The sequence below is a fragment of the Aulostomus chinensis genome, chromosome 20 (genome assembly GCF_037954235.1).
Source record: "Aulostomus chinensis isolate RoL2024-O1b breed Wild chromosome 20, RoL_Achi_v1.0, whole genome shotgun sequence".
Lineage (NCBI taxonomy): Eukaryota > Metazoa > Chordata > Actinopteri > Syngnathiformes > Aulostomidae > Aulostomus > Aulostomus chinensis.
This window is the reverse complement of record NC_141339.1, coordinates 18,994,288-19,015,537: the sequence shown is the minus strand read 5'-3', so window position 1 is coordinate 19,015,537 and position 21,250 is coordinate 18,994,288. Positions and strand designations below refer to the sequence as shown.

General features: G+C 41.7%; 1 long non-coding RNA gene across 1 annotated transcript; it reads right to left on the bottom strand.

Annotated features, from left to right (window-relative positions):
• Positions 1-248: 248 nt before the first annotated feature.
• On the bottom strand, positions 249-10,029 carry LOC147243150 (uncharacterized). The gene is made up of 3 exons (XR_015110517.1): positions 9,844-10,029; positions 4,687-4,859; positions 249-378 (listed from the first exon to the last, which is right to left on the bottom strand). It is a non-coding gene; the product is annotated as an uncharacterized LOC147243150 (long non-coding RNA).
• Positions 10,030-21,250: the final 11,221 nt, after the last annotated feature.

Here is a 21,250-nt window from a genome sequence, read left to right as displayed (position 1 = left end):
AACTGAAATTAAGAAAAAAAAAAAAAAGGCTTTGTTTTTGGTTCTGTTTTTACTGAAGTGCAGTCATGAAAACAAAACAAAAAAATGGATATTTTATATGAAATCATTCGGCGATCATCAAAACAGAGTCAGTAATATAAACAGCTGCTGCAGATATAAAGGGAGCTTTTTTTTTCTTCTTTTTTTGGGGGCAACAATTTAAATGTGATGATAGAAGCTTATATTTCACTTTTAAAAGTTGGACCTACCCCGTTCATCATTGCATGTTCATTTTGGTGTGAATCACTTCAGAATCAACTTGACACATCGACACATCTGCGAGAGGAAAATGCAGAGGAGGGAAAGATGAGCGGTTTTTCCTCCGGGCACCGCCAGGATCTGATGGAAATTCAAGGAGTTTGGAAGAGAAGGAGAAAAGAAACAGTTTAAGAAGTTAGACAGCAATTAGATGATGAGCTCACGCAGGTCATGGCAAAAAAAGTGAACTGTTGGAAGCAGTAATAGAAATAAAAATAAAGTAAGCGTGACTATAATCACCCTAATTAAATCCTCATGTGACCCTTACGGTCATCGGGTGTTTAATTGGTCATCATAAAGCATTCATCACTCAAACCGTTATTAATAATTACTCTGGATTTAAAGTTTGCTGGTGCGTGAACCTGTGGCTTAGTGTAAGGGACAAATTGATGAACCAAGATGGGGACATTCAGTTCATGTTCCAGAAAAAAAACCCACTTTATTAGTGCTCCCTCTACCCCTCCAAGTGTTGCTGACTGGACATATAACTGCTCACTGTCCACCACCAGAGGGCAGTAAATACCTGTTGGGGTGATACAGGAGCAATATAACCACGCTGAGGTGGCTTGAGAAAAAAAAATTTGAATTTTGAAAATGATATATTTTCAGTTTAAGATAAATTGAGCTCCGGTGAACTCAACCGCACTGCTGAAAATGCTTCAATACTTTCATCACTTGTATCTGTGATGCAAGACATCCTGTTTCTTAAGAAAAGCACGAACTCAGCAGAGAAAGACATCTCAGACTGAATCATAGCAGACTCTCAGAGTTAACATCCAGTCATGACAATTTAAAAAAAAAAAAAGGATTTAAATGTCCCGATCAACGCGTTGAAAATCGATAAACCGTTAAGAACGCAATAAAGAAAAAGAAGCATACCCTCAAAACACACACACCTTGAAAAATCATTTTGTTTATAGCGTTGTTGTTGTTGTTGTTGTTGGGCAAATTTTAATGACTGGAGTAGAAAACCACACTATACGTCATTGCCAGGTTTATTCCATAGACTGGAGGAAATGATTTTCAGGATGAGGATGAGATCAGCGAGCAGACGATAGTTTGCTTGCACATGCTAGAACGGTCTTTGTTGGAGTTGGACCTGGATGTGGAAGTAACAGATTGCTGTGTCGTAGAAGGAAAATGTTGACTTGGCAGGGTGGGATATGAGGAGGATTTGGACACAGTGTTGTAAATACATCACTCAGGCAGGGAACGGGTTGAACAGGGCGTCAGTAGAACAGGGGATATTTTGGAGTGGTTACACACACAGAAAGTAGCAGGTAGCTGCAAAAAGCTGAGCAGGATTTTCCTTCTAAACAGAAATGTCACAGCCAAGGGGGCAGAGGAAAGTTTGGTGCAGTGTTAAATGTAGTTAGAGGTGTTTAGTTTGACGTGACGGCAATTTTATGAAGCTGTTTTCACATTTATTTTACTGCCACATTTAAAAGGTACCGTACGTAAAATCCCCAAACAGGCTAGCTTGTCAACAAGGGCTCACTATAGCACCAAATATTAGTGGTTAAAAGTTGAATTTTCACATCAAATGGATGTTGTAACTTTGTTGAGGTACCCTGACATGGACCCTCTTGGAAATTTAACCATGTTTTGACGCAGACTATAATCCATCCGTCCATCCATTGTCTTCCGCTTATTCCTGCTAAGGAGCCTATCCCAGCAGCTTTCGGGCAAAAGGCAAAGTTCACCCTGGACAGGTCACCAGTCCATCACAGGGCCAACACATAGAGACAGACAACCATTCACACTCACAGTCACACCTACGATCAATTTAGAGTATCAATCAGCCTCGTCCCCTCTTGATGTCTTTGGACTGTGGGAGGAAGCTGGAGTACCAGAGAGAACCCACGCAGGAACAGGGAGAACATGGAGACTCCACACAGAAAGATCCTGTGATGGAGCCGGGACTCGAACCCACAACCTTCTTGTTGTGAGGCGACAGTGCTGACCACTGCACCACTGTGCCGCCCGGTAATTTTTTATGGTTTAAAAAAATATATGACACAGATAACGTCTTGTCTTGTTTATATCCGCTGTCCTGTCATGGCTGGGAGGAGTAGTTTTTGTCTGCATAGCCTTTAGTGTAGCTTGTAGCCCTGCTAGCTTGCCTTCTTCTACTCGGTCTGCCCTATCACTCTGGGGACCGTAGCTCAAACTTATTCCAGTCATTGTCAGTAATTTTGGCCGGTATCTGCTTACAATGCAACGAAGAATTGATTGGTAACTCGAGATCCTTGTTATCTGGTATGTAAATGAGCTTTTTCTTATTTTAAAAAACAACTTTCGAGTAATATGCTCGCCCTACAGTGGTTTTATGTGTGGAGAATGAGGCAGTCGCTTGTTTTCAATCCTACATAAAGTACCTTTAAGAAAATGCCAAAACAGAATCCAAATATGGTTCGAGCAGACAGAAATCCAAGCCAAACTTGTGTGTGGAAGTGACGTGTTAATGACCCTCCGTCATTATAGCAAAAAAATATCTGGAGCACAGAGGCTGTTTGTGCACCATGAATCAGATCAGAACCCGGACTCAGTGAGGGAAGTTTCACTTTGTTGTGATCCAAAGAGGTAGCTCATCTGGGCAAACACTCTTTTAGGTGCGTCATTAGAAAAATGACCTGGAAAGAAAGACGTTTCTTTCCATGCGTATGCTGAGATTGGCCCTGCAAAACAAGTCATTATTACAGTACAGGTGACGTACAGTAAATGTTTCTTTTGGCCAAGTTCTCTGAGAAGAAAGAAACTCAGGTATTTGCCGTTCAAATAAAATATAAGCTGTTCAATGTGGATTTAATATAGAGTGGCGTAGAAACGACTCCTAAAATTCCAGAAGTAAATTAGAATTGTCGCACGTCTGGATCTCTCATCTCAAAGTCACAGGGATTTTTGAATGGATTTCAGTTAAATACCTGCTCCAGGGTTACTAGCTCCATGTATTTGTTTAACAGGACAAAAAAAACGTCAGTTAAGACCATTCTTCGGAATTTTTTCAAGCGTTTATGTGTCTTAAAAAGCGACAGTTGCTAACAAGTGGCTAACGAGACGACTACACAAGCGTCATCACACCGAAAAGCTAGCTTTGGTGAACAAAAGTAATATTCAGTATTCCGTAATCATCCAAAATGCGTTGCAAAAAAAACATTGATTGTTGGTCGAGGAAACCCATGAATGTTGACGTTAAACTTCATCTTGGCATTTAAAAACCCATCATGCCAGCGCCACTCTATTGCCTAGTGACAGTATTTTAGAGATCAGTCCGTTTCTATGTAAACTCTCAAAACGACACTACAGTTATTTCACATTGGAGCAGATTGTAAAACAGTAGCATTGGAGAAGAAGTGGCTTTTAATGAAATAATCACTGAGGACCGTAAATATTGCTGCCAGCAGGGGGCAGTGCTGGATAAATCACCATCCCAACAAATCCACAACAAGACACTAAAATGCTATTAGCGTGCATTATTTACAGTTACATTTAAAATTCTATTTATGACACCTAAACAAACCGCGTTTAACATTCTAATGAGCTCTAACAACAATAGCTGCCCGTTATGCATCATTTCTCCCAGTTTTCAGGAGCATGTGGAGCTCCACTCAACTGCATTAGGCTTTTATCACAGCCACTTAAAGCTTTGATGTCTCTCTGTAGATCTCTGAATGAGATTTTTTTTTCTTTTTAGATCTGATCCATATTTATTAGCTTAGATCAAAGTCCAGACTGTCCTTCAAAGTGGTTGTTCAGCTTCAAGTCTTCACACAGCAGCAGACGTGTCCTTGAGGGAGACAATCCCCCCCCACCACCACCACCACCACCACCACCACCACCACCACCCCCCGCCTGTCCCAACTCCCTCGCCTCTCCTCTTCTCCAGGATGCAGCACAGCTAATCACGATTATCAGATAGAGCTATAAGAATCATAGAAATCCTGCAATAGCCTCCAGCCCATCTGAACCAAATCTTATTTTCAACACACTCACATCAAGAATCCTGTATCATTGTGCATACTTTCATGATTTTTCTTTTTTTTTTCAAGGGGGGGGGGGGTTGTGTGATCTTCTTTCTTTTATTTTCATGCTGTCGTAGTTTTTTTTTTTTTTTAAAGTTCGCTCCTGTGAGAATGACACATCTAATCCTTCAGAGCATGTACTGTGCTACGTAAGTTACTTAATTCATGAGGAATTAATCAGCTTTCACATGCAGCAGAAAAAACAACTCTGCGCATATATTACTATAAATACTACTAAGAGGTTTTAAACTTATAGTAATCTGGTATTTACGCTGTTGCTCATCGGGTCTTGAACTTTGATCAAAGCTGAGTCAGACGTTATATCATCACATCCTGTGTTGTTGCCATTTCTGTAGTTTACTTGTACCTGAGCATCCCAGTCTCCATCAGTGGTTCCTGTTCCTGTGTAATCTTGGGTCCGGGTCCAAGGCCCCAGTGGGCAGCATTCCTCCCAGCAGCCCAGGAATGTAAACTTTACTTTGGTGTCCAGCTACAGTCGGAGGAATGCTGTTAAAACTTCTTCTCTGTGGTGTACTTTCTCTGAAAAGAAATATTAGTGGGGAAAAAAGCCATAAATAAAGATGAGGTACAGCTGGCATCGGTGGGATGCAAAGCGATGCTGACTGGCACTAGAACAGAAGAACAAGCAAGGGAGGTTTTTACTTTTTTTTTTTTTTAGATTCAGAGGCTTCTGTGTATTTTGGTAAATATTGATGTTTTTCTGTAGAGGAAGTAGCTCTCAGGTATGTGACAGGATGTTCCACACGGAGAGGAAACCACCTGCCATTTCAAAGTTAAAATTCCCAGCTAGCACACGGAAGAAACCGTACACCTGTGCAGAGCTGTTTATTCCCTCTGCACTTTAGAACACACAAAAAGTCAATATTGTGGATGCATTCATTTATTTTAGACTGATTTTGACAAATATTGGATATTAATAATGAATATTATAAACAGCCTGTCCTCTTTAAGGCTGTTGCATCATATAGGGACAAAAAAAAAAAACTTAATATAGATTTTTCCTGGGCAGACAGCTCACCGGCTGTTGTTGTTATCATAAAGCAGTTCTGATTGTTGCTCTCATTCACTCTTTAAACCTCGACAACATTAGTTTTCACCCTGCTCTTGTTGAAAAAAAAAATGCATAATTCTTCATAAATCTTCTGCATTAACTTCTTTCTAGTTGTTCCAAAAAGCTTTAACTTTCATTTAAACGTTTTATCTCAGGTGTGTAGGATCTAGTGACATCTAGCGGTGACGTTGCAGACTGTAACCTAATCCCTTACAACAATATTCTACAGGACAAAAACAAAAAAAGGGATCTTTGGAGGAGTGCTTGGGTTCAGAAAGGTGTCCCTCTTCAGTTTGAGGACCCAAGAAGACAACAAATCAAAAAAATCTGAGGCAATCAAGAGGCTTAAAGGTTTAACAAAAACTGGAACAGGTGTGGACATTGTAATTCTTTTATATATTAATGGACACATCAGGCACCAGTGTGATGATGTGTCCTGAAACTTGTATTTTATTCATTCTTTCTGTCTTTTTTTACATATATGAATGGAAACATGGGTTCCTCATCTGAAAAGCGTGAGTCATGTGACTTCACCACATGACGACCTGACACCACACATAGTTTTGACGCTCAGGGATGACACTTCTTGGCCTGGTTTGAACTGAGCAGCCATGAACTATTTAAGGCTTTTCAAACCACTTATATATATATATATATATAAAAAAAGAATAGTTGACAGGACATGTTTGATCCCTACACCGCATGCACTGGTAATCACACGTTTAAAATCAGAAGAAACTTAACTGATCACTTCAAGGAACTTGTTTTGATAACCTACATTTGCTCAAAACACTGTTTGGAAAGTTTGTCCCCAGTCCCGGGAGATGGGGATTAAACCATTTTACCCTCAGATGAAAGCCTCTCTACCTCCTGAGTCATGCAACTTACTGGAAATGCTGAAAGGGGCAGAAAAAAAAAGAAAAAAAAAAAAGAGAATGAGGCAAAGAAATTTTAGTGCAAAACAAGAAGGAGTTGAGCTGTCCTCTAGTTTTTGTTCTTTGTTTACTTGCTATGCGTTACTGTGAAACTGACGCTCCGGGGCGGTGAATTAATTCCCATCTTTTTACAAGTTTTCAAGGTTGTTTTTTTTCTCCTTCACATCAATATTACGATGTATCACAGATGAACAGTCTTGTAAAGTCCAATTTTGTAGATTCCGTGTGTTAGGAATCCACTGCTATTGCATATTGTACAAGTGGGATGGCACCACATCATGAGCATAAACAGTAGATATGTTTATTCTAGGCCAGTGACACATGAGAAATTGTTAGTTTCTTGTTAGAAAATACGAAATACAAACAGAGTTAGAATATCATCCTCCTTTCCTGTCAATTGTCAAGCTTAAATTCCACACACTGCACCTTTAAAGCAAGCTGTACATTGATTCATTAAACTGTGAGAATGCAGAAAGTAGGGCAGCTCTCAACAACCTCCCTCTCACTTGTTTTGTGAACAAATCAAATGCCATCTTTGTTTGCCCACTTTAACTCATCTCCTATACGTCTAGCTGGCCACTATTTGTGCAGAGGAACGTAACCAGGGGCAAAAATGCAGGAAGGCAAACTATGGTGACCTTGTGTAACGTAACGCACGTCACGACCTCCAGCCACCTTCCCGTCAGTGGGAACGAAGAGTGAAAGATGGCGGTATGGACGGAGGGAGGCAGGGAGGTAATTGAGGAATGGATGTGTGTCTCCTAGGTGGCCATGTTGTTGCTCTAAGAGGATGTGGGCACTGGTCAGACCACACACACATACACACGCTCGTAGCAAGGCCTTGACCAAAGTTCACATCTTGTTATTGTGTTACATAGCAAAAGAATTTGACTAACCATAGCGGGACCGTAGGAATTAAGAGTCAGACTGGTAGGTATTTGATTCTGGGTTTCTGTAATGGTGGGTAATAAATTGCGGGTGCTTGTCATGAGGGAACTGGAACGTTTTGCCTCCAGGTTAAGAGGTTCCTGTTGAACTACAGCTGCACTTGAAGGTTCTGAATAAAGAAGGAAAATATGCCGGCAGTGAAAGTCATCCAAACGGAATTAATTTACCCTCATGTGTGAGTTTTTTTGTCCTTCTAATTGCTGTTGGGGTACTGACCAGATAGGTATTGCAGTAACTGTATTAATCCAAAGCAGGGAGGCTTACTAATGGAGATGAAAGTATATTAATTATCCAAGGACATCATGTAGAACGGCTTAACTGTGTTTCTCCTGCTTTCAAGGAGTCAGAAACGAATGAATGACTCAGGGCGAACTGTTTTCATGTTATGTAAAACAGCAGTTAGGCTAGTTTAGCTAATGGTTAATGGCACACAAGGCTTCCACTAAAGCGCCCCTCTAATCCCTCATTACGTTACTTACAGTTGTGTGTCTTTAAGCTTCTGTACAGGACCACTCGTTTGTCATTTGGTCCCAGCTAATTAGTCAAGCTAGCCTAATATTGCTGTTTTACATAAGTTAAGAGTAGGACAGCGACATGAATACAGTCCATTATTAGTTTCCGAGTCTTGGAAGGCAGGAAAAATGATAAAGTCCTGCTGTGTTACAGCGCCGAACACAAAAATTGCTGAACTGTCTTTGTTGCGCAACCTGTCTGAAGCATCACTTTTGTCCATTAACATTGTCACTCGTCATCCTCCCAAGATTAAAAATGACTCTGATCACTTTGATCATTCGTGAGGCATAGAGTTACAAACTTTGAGTGTACTTTATTCCAACTGATCATCAGAAGTTTTAGAATACTTTCTGGAATTTAGGGTCAAACGACCTAATTTACATGAAACTACAACTCATTCCTGACGAAAAGAAAAACTTGAAACAGGGTCAAATTTGACAAAGTACAACACGGAGGGTTTCATACCAGAAACCCAAAGTTCACTTTGTACTGCAGAAAAAAGAAACATTAACTTTACGTGAACGTAGATTATCTAACTAAATTAATTGCAGGTCCCATTTTTTTTCACCATTACTCATCATCTCAGTAATTATAATCAGTTTTCCTTTTTCATCTCCACAGCCAAGGATCCAAAGGTAAGTGACAAAAAAATACTCCCTTCCAGGGATAACGGCTCCAACACCCCGGCCCCGTGTCGGTACTGCTGTAAAGCAAATAATACAAAAAAAAGTCAAAATGGAGCAATAATTATTCATCCATCCATCCATTTTCTTCTGCTTATCCTGTTAAGGATTGTGGGGGGCTGCTTTCGGGCGAGAGGCGGGGTTCACCCTGGACAGGTCACCAGTCCATCACAGGACCAACACATAGAGACAGACAACCATTCACACTCACAGTCACACCTACGGTCAATTTAGAGTATCAATCAGCCTCGTCCCCTCTTGATGTCTTTGGACTGTGGGAGGAAGCTGGAGTACCAGAGAGAACCCACACAGGAACAGGGAGAACATGGAGACTCCACACAGAAAGACTCCGTGCTCCAGCCGGGGCTCGAACCTGGAACCTTCTTGCTGCGAGGCGACAGTGCTGACCACTACACCACTGTGCCGCCCTCTCATAATTCCATTCACCCTCATTTCCCTCCTCCTCATCATCACCATCACCATCATCATCATCATCACCAGTCTGCAAGCTGTTCTCTCTCGGCTTTCAGTTCAGCCTCCTGTTTATCCAAAGCCAGCTTTTCCTCCAATGCGGCCTGGCGTGCCAACAAGGCGGCTTGCTCGGCTCCAGCCTCACGACACTTTTTCTGAGGATCCTGACGTTCTTGCAGTTGCTTGTGACGCTCTTGCTGTATGGCTTTGAATATCCTCCTTTCTTATCTCCTCATCAGCTTGAAGCTGGAGTTCAGTCGGAGCAAGGCTGAGCCATTGACTGACCTCAGCTTGGAACTCATGCATGGCGGTCAGTTTGGGCTGGAACCTGATCAAGCGATCATCAAATGCCTCTTCCCGAGACAATAATTCCAGCACAAAATATCATTTATGTTTCCTCGTGACTTTTCCATTGTTCCCCCAAGGGTGGGTTTTGGAACCCATTTTTCACCTTTTGCTGACATTGTCCTTTTAGAAGTTTTAATGCAGTTGAAATTCAACTCAGTTTTGATGACTGATTCAATTTCCCGTTTGTGTTTTACTTGAATAGTCTTATTTGGTTCCAGTTCCAGTTCCAGTTGAGCACACTTTCATAGTCGTTCATATGTCAAACATTTCCAAAGCGTTCGTTTCAGTCTTCAAATGGCATTGGCACTGCAGTCGCAAAGTCGCAATTCAAACTTCCAAACAAACATTTTGGTTCCACGGCATGATCGGCACTTTCCATTGTTCCAAGTTTTCCAATCAAGTCCAAATTAATGAAATGTGTCCACATCACGATCCCAATTGCCCACATTGGCAAGGTTATTCAATTTGTAGGTCCCACTTTCCATTTTTCAAACATAAATTCCAATTTCCCATAAGCAGGTTCACAGGCAGGCCTTACACATTTGCTGACTCACCATTGTTGTTTCTGGTTGTTGTCAGGATCCGAGTTGGTGATGGGATGGTGGAAGGGTGATGAGGTGATGAACACACAAACCCAGCTGTCAACAATAATCCAAAACGTGCTTGATAATTACTTATAATTGCGTGTTGAAAAACCTTATCTTGCCAGGCCTGCTTTCATGCTTCCAAACACAACTAACTGGAAGCAGCCATCTTAGTTGACCCTTGACCCCCGCAATGGGTGCACACCTCTAAGTGCAGTGGCCGTACCTGTCCAGAAGGTGGCATGCTAAAACAAAAACTACCATATAAAATAGTCTAGGCTTCCCTCAGCAGAACCACAACAAAGGTATGTCCAACTTCTACCATGATTCATCGAAATAATGATCACCAATTTTCCTTTTTCATCTTCACAGCCAAGGATCCAAAGGTAAGCAACAAAAAAGATTCCCTTGTTGAAGTGTTGAAGCCAAAAGTCTGCTGTTACCTTCGTGTAGTCCGAACCTGAACCACGCAATGAACTCGTGAAGCGTTGAGTTTTTGTCGAATCTAGTTCATCTCCAGTCCACAAATTCACATAAAGAATTCTGCGATTTTGTTCAGGATTTTGTCGTCCCTGTACAGCGTTCCGTTCGATTTGTGGCTCCCTTTGGAGTGAAAGAGGTGATAAAACAGGGCTTGGGTACGTTCTGATTTACGAGCTAAATCTAGCGACGATGAGCTCAAAATAGTGGCGATATCCACCTCTTTTATGTAGACTGTGGTCGATGCGTGCATTTATTGTTTAACTTGTATGTTATCTGTATTTTTCAACGGCATTAATGAGTGTGTGTGTGTGTGTGTGTGTGTGTGTGTGTGTGTGTGTAAGACAAATTTCCTTGAGCACAATAAAGCCTATCTTATCTTCGCTTTAAACAATGTCAGCATTGTACCAGATGATTAATTCCATGAAAGCTTGATTTGTTGACAGATTTTAGAGATGCACATCCTTTGTTTGCGCAAAGTCACACTTAATTAAGTTGTTTCATGAAGTTTGATCACAACGCCATTTTTGGGATTTATCTAATTGTGCCTGACTTGCCGGACAACACGCAGTGCGGTATGCGCACTATTGACAAATCCTGAGTGAATTATACCTGCTAATCAGCTGCGCTGAAAGGCGTTTTTGACGTCAGACACAAAAGCCAACAAGGAAGAGAGGTGTGAAGAGTGTGTTTGAGAAGGCAGGTGGGGCTGTCAAGGTCAAAGGTTAAGATGGGTTGATGGGTGGGGCGCTGGTGGTCTGGTGAAAAGCTGCTCGGCAAACACAGCTTGCTGTCACAAACACACCAGATATATGAGAGAGTGAGCGAGAGAGAGAGAGAGAGAGAGGCAGTAGTGTGTGTGTGTGTGTGTGTGTGAGAGAAAGAGGGAGAGACGGAAGCTAACGACACGGAGAGGGTGAGGGAGGGACGACCTCGGTTTACTCACAGTGTCGTGATATGTTCGTCATGTTTTCACACCGGGGGGATTCTCAGACCACTTTTTTCCATTTTGCTGTCTGGCAGTTGCCATCAGCTGTCAGACCATAGCTGAGTTCCGTCCAGTTGATTTATGATGAGCGACCTCGTCAGATGAGATTAATCTGCGATGAGATTATTCTGAGATTAGGCCTTCGTGAAAATTGACGAGATCAGAAGACATGGAATGACGCGAACTGGACGATATGAAATTTACTCCTGCAACTTTTTTCTTTTGGCAGTTAGTTAAATTTGATGAGACCAGAAGATTTTTGACGTGAGATTACATTGATGGGATTAAGTAGGACAAGGTATTAAGAGGTGTTTGTTTTTCTTTCTGACAAAATAAGAACTAAAGTAAAATCTACCGGCAAAATGAGACCAGGTTGACCATGCTGTAGCCAAACAGATGTAACAGTAATCAGATGAAACTTTATCGAACGTTAACAGTTAAAAAAACAAAAAACAAAAACTAATTTCCCAAAAAAGATGAAACAAGATGAGATGAGGTGAACAAATTCACTGAAATCAGATTTTTTTTTTATACAAAAAAAGAGACATGATTAATTTTGCACAAGAAATTACAACCTAACTTTTAAGGGGCAAAATGATATGTAGTGATTAAAAAAAAAGGGGGGGGGGGTGCGCTCAGTTGAACTGATGGAATATTTAATGAGATAATGTTTTCAAATAAAACACAAAAAAACAAAACTGAAATGGCATGATTATAACCGACATGTTTAAAATGGTGAATCTCAGTTTTTAGTGATCAACGTAAGTGAAAAACTAGGAAGGAAGCTGCTGATTATTTCATTCACAATTCGGAAACCCTGCAGTTTACGAAAATATCAGCATCTTTTTTGTTTTAATCATCCTCTGTGGGCTCAATTATGAGGATTAACTCCTCGGGAGTTCATCCTTTGATCTGTAGATATAAACGGATTCTTATGATTTTCTTTTTTTTTTTTTTTCTGTGCTCTGTATTAAAAGTCTGTGCTCTGTATTAAAATACAAATCCAAGTCAAAATATGCCATATATTTTTGAACTAAACATGAAATACGTTTTGATGAGACTGTGTAGGTACTTTCTGTCTTTTATTTATTTGTGAAGCAAATCGACTTTTGTAAAACTTTGTATGGCTATTTAAACCCTAATTAATTTGATTTTGTCCGCATCAAAGCTAGACAATGATCAAACCAGACTCCAAGCTAATTCCATCCCCGTGTTTCTGTTCTGCGACTGGTTCAATCTGACCCTCAAAGGCACAAATCTACCACCACATCAGTAGTTTTCTTTTTTAGATCTCAGTATAGACTCTTACTTTTGCCTTAATTTATCCTGGGAATATTTGCCAAGCACACATGCTCTGTTTTATCAACACCCCGCTTCACACGTACAAAGTTACACACATTCCTAGCTGGCCGCTGCCCAATACAACCACAGTCTTCTACTGTTGGTCCACTGGGCAGCTCCACCAAAGCAATTTGAACATTAAGAAATTTGCTCAAGGCCATTTCTATGGTTTGCTAACTGTCGGAGAGGAGAGCAGGTCACATTTACTTCGCTGAAATACATTTTACTTGGCACATCTCAAATCTACGAGTTCGAACTTAAGGCAATAAACTTGCATATGGAATGAGACGCTTTGTGTAATGACAGATATTTGGATCAAAGACTCCAGAACAGGACTGCATGTTTTAGACGTCAGTCTGCCATTGTTTTCATTCTGTTTTTCAATGCAACTGAACTGGAACATAGTGGTTTTCAGTGACACTCTCCATTATTATCATTACTCCTAATGTTTTCACTCCCAATCTGTTGGTTTTGTCTGGAGGTTTTTGCATCAGGCTAATGCAAAGACAACGAGGCCGATTTGGATTTAATTTGAGGCAGATTCATTTATCGATGTTGGTCTTGGCCAGGGTATGTGCTCCAGAGGCCATTTTCCAACATGGAGGTTGTGTTTTATACTCACATCTCTAAAACTACCACCTAGTGTGGCATGAACCAATGGATGCCATGAAACTAGGGGATCATCCTTTTAATAAAGCAACAACAATGGCGGTGTCAGTGAGGTATTCACTCTCCAAAGTGACCCTCTGTCACCTACCCAGTTGAATTCCCTGAAACTTTGTGGAGGGGTTTAGCATAAGTTTATAACAGTTATATCTGTTAGCCTTGGTGGGGGTATGTGGTCTCTAGGGTGCCCCTCGCATTCCACAGAGGAGGTTATATTTTTTCATCCACGTCTCAAAACTACTGGGCTGATTTTGGTGAAGGAAGTGTGGAAGAAAATGAGTGTGGCATAAACCAAAGAAAACATTAAATTGGGGGCTTAGCCATCTGGGGTCATGAAATTTCTTTGTCTTTCCTGAAACTTTTAGGACTTGCCCTCTTAAAATAACAAAAAACAAAAAAAACTGACATTGGTTCTCTGGAGAGTGACCTATTTACACGGGTGCTTTTCTTTTAGTATTACTCTCGGTCTCATTCTTCTTAAATTTGAAACAAGAGAAGTCATGCAGTCATGTTAGCAGCTCTGTGAGGTTGAACGAACTTAAGCAGCATTTGTCAAATGGTATTTTCAGCATGCTAACGTGCTAATGGTTAGCAGGTGAAGAATTTCCATTGCCTCTTTAACGCCATACTTTCAAAGCTGGGCTATAGCAGTGTTGTTACTGTAAGCCTCACCATCTATATAAAGGGGACAGAGAAGAGGGGGGCAGATTTTTCCACCTCTGAGCTGGCAGCAGAGATAGTAACAGCGCCGAATTTACCTAAGTGACAGCCTGACAGACCGAACCCTTCATTCAAAACACTGATGTTGTTGTGGTTACACATCATGCCGCTCTTGTGGAATACCAGAGTGTATTCACGTCACACCGGCCATGTTTGCCTCTGTGTTAACAAGCAAGGTGAAATCTTTTTTTTTTTTATGGTGATTAAGTGGTAAATCTCTGCAACAGTGGCTCATATTTCATGTCTCAATTTAGCACGTTAGCTTGCAAATGTGGCTTGATGTGGAAAAGTTAGAGACTGCTAAATATTCCTGGGGTGATGCGACCGTTGTTTTTCATGGCAATCTTTTGAGTGGTTACAGAGACATTTCTCTCACACTGGAAAAAAAAAAGTTGGCCTTTTGTTAACTTAAGAGGAAGTATCAGTACAAAATTTAGACATTCAATAACCACACCAGTGTCCAGGCAAATTGTTATCAGTCGTTTCGTTATTAGGATGTGTCAGTCTGGACCAAAGTGATGCAAATATTTCCACACTCGAAGCAGTTGTGTAAAATTCCATTTTTTTTATTTTTGTAGAATTGACATTATATAATTTAAAAAAAAAAAAATCATGAGCCAGACGGCATGGATAGTCATCCTCAATGGTTTGACTGTGACTCACTTTTCCAAACAGCTCAGTGCTCACCTTTCTGGCCTTCATCAGAGCCCTCCCTTCATGCTGCAACATGTTGCTCTGCTCAGACCAGTCTGAACTGCCCCTCGCTAGGATACGGACGCACCGGCATCAAACGATATTTTTAATCAAGTGGTCAAAAGCTATTGCACAAACATTCTAAAGTAGCTTAGGTCAACAGTGTCCCAGAGCCTGTTCTGTTAACTGGAATGCTCCTTGTACGCTGCGAACAGGCTTGTCTTTGTATTTCAGTCCAGCAGCCTCACGCCACACCGCACTGCTCTGGAATCCTGTTTGTTTTCTTTCAAATTTCTCAAAACTAGTTCACTCCAATGTGGCAGCGCAGTGTACTGCATGCGTGTGTGTGTGTGTGTGTGTGTGTGTGTGTGTGTGTGTGTTTGTGTGCATGCTTGATGTGTTTTAAAGGTGTGCTAAGTGTGCATCTGTACAGATGCAGCAACAGTATGGCTCATTGAGTATGTTCTCATTTTAAACCAGTGCCAAGATTAAAATCCTTTAAAGTGGAACATGTAAGAAGGTTTAAAAAATTGTAAACATTTTGCTTTTGTAAATCCAGCCAGCTCCACTGTAGGTTGTTTATATGAAGAGTGACAGATAGATGCCTATTGGGCTGACTGTTTTGTAACAAGACTGGTATTATACTGGTCACAGTATATTTCCATTTGATGCAACGTCAAGATAAAACCCACACGCTCGATTCGTTTTTGCTTTTTTTTGCATTTCTCTGCACATAAATCCACTTATCTAACCAATAACCTGCAATCATCCACATTACAGCTCACTAACGCCCTCAGTGCTGAGTGGACAAACACCTCAGGCCTTCCCTCACCATCTAATAGTCTTCCTCCCCCCTTCTCCTTGTTTGTACTGTTGGCTGACCAAGCGAGAGTAATTCACTGTCCCAGAAACTTTGCAGAACAGAGTGGGCCAAGCAGGGCAAGGCCATTCCCTGCTCTGCTTGACAATGAACCCATGAAATATAATCTGCCTGTAATTTTTGATGAATGCCCTCTGTTCTCGTGCCATATGAGCTATAACGCTGGCCATCAGGAAGCCCCATTCTACCTTCACCGTCCCCATCCTGCGAGATTATTTCAGTGAGAAATTCAACCAACTGTTGATTAAGAGAACAGTCCATGTTGTCCAGACAGCTTTACAAAAGATAAGAGTGCTTAAAATTTAAAATCTCTGCAGGACACCATCAATCCGGTAAGACGAGTTCTAAATTATTGTAGGATGTTTTGGTAAATTCCCTAGGTGGCTCTTCCCATCCTAAAATCAAACACTACTTCTTGGAATCCCCTTGGGGAGGTGACTCACCTTGGTTTCCATCCATCCCTCCCTCCATTACCCACCTGCTTATTCACAGTGTAGATGGGACGGGGTAAAACCTGGTCATCTCTGTAATTTTAGTACATTCATGCGGCTAGAAAGTGGGAAAGTTTCCTTTTGGAAAGGTCCAACTTCCCGGTAAAGAGTGTTCAACATAACAAACAGGCAACATGGTCGCCCACAGCAAATACTTCTGCTGTCACAATACAGAGAAGGTAGCTGGGAGGACGCCACGGGGGCAGACCGAGGACCAGGCGGAGAGATTTTATCTCCACGCTGGCCGGGGAACTCCTCGGGATCCCCCAGTAAGAACTGCCAATTCATAACCCAATTTAGGAAGAGCAATTGAAGATGGATGGTTGGACAAGTGGGGAACAACCATAAAAAAGGAGGGGGCGGGAGGGTCAACATATCAACTGATTCCTGTCAGATATAGTACTGACAGTTAGGTAGCAATATAGCCAGACGACTAACATTAGCCACACAAAAACTAGCAACATTAAGAGGACAAATTTACAAAACAAACCTGTGAAAAATCCTAACATCACCTGCACTCATGAGTAAAATACCAATTAAGAGACTCATTTAAGCTCAGGCTAGTTTTGCTCTGAGCCCTAAAAAAATCTCCCATCTGCCCCCACGATGCTGCCACATCGAGTGACGTCAACCTCGAAGAGCTCTTAAAAACTTCCCACTGTCCTTGCTGGATATTCCGAGTTCGACAGGCGTTCAGTGTGTCCTCCAGCCCCTGAGGTTGGAACATTCCAACGTGCCAGTTGCTCATGAACGTACCACTTTGGAGGATTTTGTAGGTGTACCTTGTCACAGGTTGCTGAGGTCTTAATTTGCTGGCAGTCATGGGACGATCCACTTTGCAGGTTTTAGGTGACTTCCTACTTCCTAACACTGCACATTGAAATTGGGTCATGATCAAGCTCATGATAGCAACCCACCAGGACAAGGCGTAACACTGTGATCAGCTAAATTGTATTGAAATGAGGAAACACAATGTAAACAACTGTCTCTAAAGCTTGAACTATGCCTCATAGCGCTGCAAAGGTTCAGAAAACACGGTGGATGAACCTCCATTTTTCTTCTGTCATTAAAATATTTCTCCCCCTGATGTGACATGTTTCTAACCCTTTACTGCCCCATTTCCAGTAACCTGAGGAAATGCCTTTTCTGGGCTGTCCCAGTAAATGCCACATAAAGGCGTCCCCTTCTAATACTGCAGGGTAGGCTGCTCTGAAAAGCCCCTCCAAAATACTGTGCAGCAGGGCGGTGTGTCCTGAATGTCCTGCACCTGCATAAACACACCGAGCCAGGAGAGCTGCCTGCCGCCCTGCCAGCCACACTAAACCACATGTCCAAAGAGTAGAAGAATAACATACCTGGGAACAGTTACCATGAGAAGCAGAGGCAAAGTAGAATACAGCAAACCACAAGTTGCAGTCAAAAAGCTGCATTAAGAAAAAAAAAAAAAAGTTCATATATGCTTGTTAGTGTGCAAAGTGCGTCTTAGGTTTTGGACTAGTGAGCAAAACATCTGGTAAAAGAATCCTGAACGCTCCATTTCAATGGTACAAAACAATAAGCTCTTTGACTATTGGAACAGAAGAAAATGGGAGCTAGATTTGTGATGTAGACAAAGTATTTAGTAAAGTGAGTATATAAAGGTTAAACGGAAACGTGTTATGACTGCCAGGGGTGAGAAAAGGGCCTCTGAGACAGGCTACGTATTGACGCGCTGTGACAGAACACCTACCTGAGCCCCGTTAAGGCTCTCCTCTCTCAGACAAGGCCTCATATTCACACAGCATCACACAACACCTCAGTGTTACGTAACTGTTACACTTTTCAATAATTGCGCCGTATGTGAGACCCCACAAAGGGCCCATGTTGTGCTGCTCTACAGCACGAGAGGTTTAGCATAACGAGCAATTTAGTCCGGCTTTCTGAATTTAGAAATATGAGGAGTGACTGATAAATGTCTGTTGACCCAGCCTGGCTTTGATACATAATTTCCGCAAAATGACGATACCAACTAAACCAGGGCTGGAAAACTGCAGCGGAACATTTTCTAAAGGGAAGCTACAGTAAAAGAGCATTTTAAATGGATTTAGCTATGGAAACACAGCAAAACACTACTGTTAAAAAAAGAGAAAACTCCTCGTTGGCTGCCTGATTTGACAGATACCTGGTTCCTTCCTGCATCATGGCCTCCTCCTACTCGGCTGCTGACGGATTTATACACTGACCATGACTGGATACAGCTGGTAGATGAAGGAGTCTCACAGCTGATGACGCATGAGCTTCATTATATACATCAATAATAATACATTTTCTAAGAATGACAAAATGATAAAGCACATATGCTGCCATTTTGCAATTTCTCGATTATTTTTCTTTCTTTTTTTGGGGGGGGGGGGTTGTACTTATATTTCAGTTGCCAGCGGATACTCTTAATGAAGTTTATTCATAGCAACTTGAAGGAAAAGGGTTATTCGCTATCCAGCAGAGAAATACATGAGATGATTGATAACCGTCTGTCAAAACGAATTAAAGGACATTTAGCATCAGCATTAGCATGGAAACGCTAGCCTGCCTCAATCTGTGCTCCACAAAAACTTTGATTCAAGTTAGAAATAAATCAGAAAAAAAGAAGTGTATGTACAGGATAGTGTTAGTTTGCGCATAAAACACACAATGAGCATCTCCCCCCCCCCCAAAAAAAATAGTCTGGATGTGTTTGAAGTTTGTAAATGAACATTGTGGACAGTTTTGCTGTTATTTGTAGTTAGCCACCATTAGAATTAAGCTAGTTAAATATGGCTGGTGTTTTTCCTGACTTCCAAAGTCACCCAGAAGCAATACAGGAAGTTAAAAAAAAAAAGTTTTTGTGAGATCAAGACATGTAAATGCGAGTACATTAAAGGTTAAAAAATACACTTTTTTTGGAGTGAACTTGTAAATACTGTCCGGTAAAATTAAATGTAAGCACTTTTTCACACCTATAGTTTGTTTGGTGTGACTTTCTTGAAGACTTTGGGATGTTTTTCTCTTGGTTTGGTTATTTTCTTTCAGAGAAAAATCCACGCAAACCGAAATGCGCCCAGTTGTCCTGGTGTTCATTGCAAAATGAACTGCACCAAGAGGCCAAACGCTGAAGGTCTTTATTCAACTGGACTCAACAAGGATGGTGTGGAGGCGTTCTAACATAACCTGGTCATTTTTAAGGAAGGACTGCATGAACATTTGTTCACGATCCCTAAAAGGACAACCTGGGTACAATGCTATTTGAAACCTTTTGCATTGTTCTGACTCACTCCTGCTGAGACTGGAAAACATACAGCATTGCTGCCGTCTGTGCTCAGGTAGGAGAAACATGTGAAACTGGGGTTGTCTGCTGTCGGTTTGACAGCTTGCTGAGCGATGACTCCTTCCTGCGTCATCACTTCCTCCTCACTTTGCTGAGGAATCCACCTTCCCCTGTTACAGCTGGGGAATATTCCATGTTGTTGTGAAGATGATGATATGGAGCATAATATTTTCCACTGTCAGCCAGGAGTAGGCAGGTACTGTTCAAGGCAAAATACCTTATGTCACCACTGAGATACATTTGGATTTTTATATTTACTTGAGAGAAAGTTTGGAGAAAGGCTTGTCATTCATCCCTATTTTTGAACCTGCACTTTTGTGTAGTAATTCAGCAGTATCCTGTCCATTTGTTTGTGGGAAAAATGCATTATTTCAACTTTCCTGTTGCTAACATTAGCCTCATTCTTCTTGGGGCCCCCCCGAAAAAACAAGCGGCGGCTACTTTTTACAAAGGAGAGAGAAAATGCTGCTTAACAACCCAGCGGCTGTGACCTTCTACGTAGCAGATACGAGCACAGAAGGTCAGATTGTCACCAGACAGACAGACAAACAGAAAGACTTGGGGTGTGGATGCACATTGCAGCCTGACCTTGCAGCTCACAGACAGATGGGGAGAGGCCTTTCGTTCCAGACAGACTGGGAGGGGTCCTTTTAGCCACTGTGCAGAAACTGCAAATCTGGAAACAATTAGAGCAGATGGGAAACCCTGGTCAGGCTGTTCCTTTAATTCACAGCACAATTTATTGAAATATTGACAAAAAAACAATTTGTTCTCCTGCGATTAGTTTAAGTTCACAAAAACGTCCAGCCCAAACTCACATTTCTAAGAAAGCAGCAGTTTCTCATGCCTAGGAATATTTTTTTATCAAGTATTTAGTTAGTTACACCTTAGTGTTTACACTGATAGCCTTGCAAAAAAAAAAAGGGGGGGGGGGGGAGTCATCGAGGAGCAATATTTTTACAGCCGTTCACCAAGAACACTCTTCCTCACACTAATCTCCCACCTTTACTTCGTTCCCATTAGTCATCCGAAAAGTGCGTTCCTTTTTCGCAAGGTTCAGCACGAATACTGTAACTCACAATAACAACTCTGCTGTTGACCCTGAGTGTTCTTTAAGTCCATACACCACACAGATCCTGTTTTTGGCCATCAGTGCCAAAACTTCAGATCAGGTTTCACTGGTAAAACTAAAAATCCAGCTGTGATGAAAGGAGCTTATTGCACACTTCTCCAGTGAGAACTTTTGTGGATGGAACATTGCTCTTTCTTGGTGTTGAAGTTTGTGCCAGTGTGGGAAGTTGAATCTAACGGCTGGTTTTACGTTTTAACCACAAACAAAATACTTAGAAGCTTGAACTTGATGCATTAAAACAACGAGTCCACTGCCATGGAACTACTATTTTTAACTTTTTTGTGTTTGTTTTCTGGTTGCCTGTCTTTCTTTTTCAGGAACCCATCCATTCATCCATCCATTTTCTATACCACTTATCCGTTGAGGGTCTAGAGCCTATCCCAGCTGACACTGGACGAGAGGCGGGGTTCACCCTGGATGGGTCGCCAGTCCATCGCAGGGCCATCAGGAGCAATTAGGGGTTCAGTATCTTGCTCAAGGATGTTTTGACAGGGCCACCAAGGGAAGCGAGGATCAAACCAGCGACCCTTCGGTTGCTAGAGGGCCACGCTCCCTCCGAGCCGTGGCACCCTATCTCAGGAACACCTTGAGGAAATGTCTTCCGCTGTGGCACCTATGTCCACTGGGACTAAAGGATGAACTA